General features: G+C 42.5%; 1 pseudogene; it reads right to left on the bottom strand.

Annotated features, from left to right (window-relative positions):
- Positions 1-398: 398 nt before the first annotated feature.
- Positions 399-4,060, bottom strand: LOC119302886 (annotated as a pseudogene).
- Positions 4,061-4,289: the final 229 nt, after the last annotated feature.

Genomic DNA, 4,289 nt, shown 5'->3' with positions numbered 1-4,289 from the left:
CAAAGTAATTTGCACTAGGTCTGGAAGCACAAACATAATATCCTGCTCTGTCAGCAACACTTTTTAAGTTTCAACCATGTACTGAGATACTAAAAAGGTACACAGCAACAGAAGAATATACGCAGAAAACATGGATCTTGAAGGTGACTTTCAGCTGAAGTTTTGCTCCAGTTGCAGTTTAATGGCAAGTGGCAACCTATGACAACAATAACAACATTCAGGTAAGGGAACTAGACACTCGACTAACTGAGCAAACATTCAAACATTTCACTGCATCAAGGCTTCTTCATCTGCAGAGCACCAGATTTGTGAACATTGACCTATACTATACAGCAGCATTATTTCATCCCAGCGGCACATGTTGCCAAAGTTCGTATTACCATAGAGCACACAAGCCATAGCATAACTTAGATTACAAGGATGATAGCATAACCTTCGGGGCATACATAACATTTTTGCGACTGGTAGGAGTATGCGAGATGGTGAAACCTCGAGCATCAAATTCTAAGATATTTACATGAGACATTAATTCCGGTCACCAACAAGAGAGGAGAGCAAATGCTAGCAAATAACTAGAGTGTCCGGTTCAGGTTTCTTCCGATTTCAGAATAACAGGGGCTTCCCTTTTCGCTCACAGAAACAAAGAGGGACCTAAGCGAGGACCATAAAGCTTGCGGGTATGCATCACTCCGTCTGTGGTGTTATCTTCACGTGAACTTGCAGATGGAGTTTGTCATCAATGAAGTAAGGGTTGTCATCAGCGATCAACTCCGACCAAGGAACCCTACATCCAACAAGTTGCTTACTATCGGTGGTGGTGCTGCTGATGTGCTTGGTGACAAACTGCAGCGACGGCCTTGTCTTTACTCCAATCTTATAATCCACTGTCCCCCTTACTGCCCCCTTGTCTTCCAGCATATTTACTGAAAGGCCGAAAATCTGGAGCTGCTCCGTCGCCATACAGCGTGCCGAGAGGTAGAAGCGGCGGCCCGCACAATGGAACGGCGGCGAACGCATCGATCCTAACGGGAAGAGCCCGTAACTCTACTCACGCTTGATAGTAAAGTTAACTATACCAGACGGGTGATCAATTAGAATGGAATCGTTCATACTGAGGACACGTGGTACTAGTGGAAGCAACCGTGAACTCAAAATCTTGTGTCTTTCTTCTGAATTAGAGTACTGTGAACAGGCCCACCTAAGCATGAACTCATAGACGTCTCCTTCAGATACAATCCCAAGGCGATTCCTTGATAAGGTGGCCTGAATTCCAGCGAGAGGGACCCTCATCAGTTCATCTTGGAACCTGAAATGCGATAAAACCATGCAATGCCTTAAGATAGTAATTTTATAACAACAATGTCCAAATGTTTCCTCAAAAAGAAAAGGAGATATCTGAATCAAACGGGGATCACTTACTTTGTTGACAGGAATTCCTTGTAAGTTTCAGCAAAGAAGGTCTTGGCTGCCTCTCTGATGGCAGCTGCCAATGGAATGGTACATGGGAGATCTAGGCACCTCACTGCCGATTCTAGGGTCATAGGCAGGTCTATGAGCCTTTGACTACAAAGCTTCATGCAAGAAACAACCTCAAATTTGTCCGCGGCCATTAACATATCAACCAGAAGAGTGGACTCAGTTGTTGGTGTCAACTTTCCGGTATACATTAAGTGTAAAAGCGCCATGAAGGCCTTTTCCTCTGTTCCAAGTATGAAATGAAAGGAAAGGAGGCATAAGGTCTAATGAAACAGTTCAATAAATATCAACCGGTATCAGTTAAATAAAAAAGTACTACCTCCGCCTCAAAATGTAAGACGTTTTTTTAGGCCTAAAAAACGTCTTACATTTTGAGGCGGAGGAGTACAAAAGAAAAGCGATAGCTATCTTTTATGCATGGATGAGTATGTAGTATGACCAGTGACTTTTAAGAATCAGTTGGTTAAAACTATAGTGTGCAAATAATAAAACAAAATATCGAGTGTAAGGTCTATAGGGGAAATGAGAGTAACAAATTCGTCATGAAAAAAAGTATGGCAGGAAACCCCAAAGCAGTCCACCTCTCAACAAGAAGTAATCGTTTCTTAACTTCTACAAGTAGTCATCTTTTAAATTAAAAAATCAACAATATTTAAAAAAATAACAATAGCAAACTAGAATCATCAGTTATAAGATGAAGATTGTACTACACTAAAACACTGTTACCTGAATCAGCAATTGTAAGTGTTGCATGTCTCTGATCAGACTCTTTCATGCCATTTGAGAAAAGCTAAGAAGCATGAAGCTTATCAGAAAGCTAAGTCCACTGACTATATAACAAATCTATTTCAGGTCATCAGAATTACCTTGAGAAAGAAAGGACTTTTTGCAGCAAGAATCGCCGAACTAACATGTATGGTATTGACCCGTAAAACTGGTGTATCCATCACGGTACAAGAGGAGTCAATACCTTTTCCATCAGCGCCTGAAAAATACCTAGGTCAGATTAATAGAGAAATATGCAAAAATATTTGAAGCACCATGTTCTCTATGTGGGCGGATTCATTCAGTCAACCTTCAGAAATACAACAAAATGCTGAACATCACGAAACCTTGATGCTAATTTGGTTGCATAAGTCATAATAAGCATGATCCCGTGTCAGTGGGTACAGTAATCATAAATGTTGCCCCAGGGATCTTATTAGGTTTTTGTATAACTGCACCCGATGTAATAAAGTGGAAAACAAGACCGGTCTAATTTTATCAAATTAAAAATAGTATCTCATACCTATGTTTTTAAGGCGACGCCTTACCGCCTTAGGGAGGGGGGGCGCTTTGGCGCCTAGGCGACGCCTAGGCGGGCGCTTTGGACGCCTAGGCGCCGATTTTCCAAAGCGGAGGGGGAGCGCTTCGACGCCTAGGCGTCGCCTAGGCGTCGCCTTAGGGACGCTTTAAAAACATAGTCTCATACCTCCAAAAGTAACAAGTAGCAGTAGCATGTTATCTTGCCAGGATTGGCCTGTAAACAGGATGTTGCTCGAACGAAGAAAATGGCAACCAGGTCCTACCTATTTGATCAACGGACTGTGACATACTGTGTGCACCATGGTCCACATGTATTTGTACTACTTAAAGGCAAGTGATTATCGGCATATTAATATATACAGTAAATGTTCAATGAAAAAACAACTGAAATGCAGGCGAACCAAAAACAAAGCACAGAATAATGTTGAACTCAAATGCGGAACAGGGAGCCCCTCAGTACACACATCCTCATTGCATGAAACAACCATTTCATGTTCCAAGTGTACATTCAACAAGTCAATGACACATTTCATAGTATATAATCTGTTCTTGTATTTGTTCTTGGACCTCTTGGAGTTACATTTAGAGATATAACGATTGTTAGCCATCAAGCAAATTTCCCCTCGGTTCATTTTTCTTCTGAAAGATGTGAACAAATTGATCACCCTATATATCCCTTAATCCAAGGCTGAAGTGTTGTGCTGCATACCGACAGGGTACACCAATCACTTGTAAGCAATTAAGCACCCTTAAACAGCATGCATCTCACCAGCCTACAGAACTATAACATACAAATTATTCTAAATCCTTTTAGTCGCCCAGTGGCAATTCTCAATTTGAATGGTATGATGTATCTTGAACACCAACGCTACTGCTGCATCGAAACATATGACTGGAGATATGCTGCATTTTAATTCTAGAGTAGAGCTCGAAATAGCAAACAGAACTGAAAACCCGAAATAGGCCAGAGGGCGCTGACACAGGAGGCCCTGCACTCACCATTTTCCTCCTCGCTGCCGACGACCTCTACCCGCAGCACCCGATCGGAGAAGGCCTCGTTGTCGAAGGCGAACTCGAAGCTCTCGCCCACCACCGCCTCCGCCTCAGCCTCGGTAGGCGCGTCGTCTCGGAGCCTCTTGCGACGCATCCATATAACTGGCTTCCACCTGCCCTCCGCCATCCCTCCCAACTCTGGAAGCGCCGGTGGCCGTAACCCTAGATCTCGCCGGAGGAAGAACGGGGAAAATAGAAGCCAAGTCACACTGCAACCTAGCGTATCCCTCCAATCCAGATGGAGCAGATCCAACGGTGAAAATGAAACAGACGCAAAGGAATACCACTATTGGATTTGGTCATTTTTGTTTTAGAATAATAATAATCCAAAAAGGCATCTTTAATAAAAGATGTATTTTTGGAGATGTAAAACTCCAACAAATGATGTATTTAGGTGATGTAAAATTCCTACTCAAACATATGATGTATTTAGGTGATGTAAATACTGCAATAGC

This window comes from Triticum dicoccoides, chromosome 5A, assembly GCF_002162155.2.
Source record: "Triticum dicoccoides isolate Atlit2015 ecotype Zavitan chromosome 5A, WEW_v2.0, whole genome shotgun sequence".
In the NCBI taxonomy this organism is placed as follows: domain Eukaryota; kingdom Viridiplantae; phylum Streptophyta; class Magnoliopsida; order Poales; family Poaceae; genus Triticum; species Triticum dicoccoides.
This window is presented reverse-complemented; position numbering and strand designations above follow the sequence as displayed.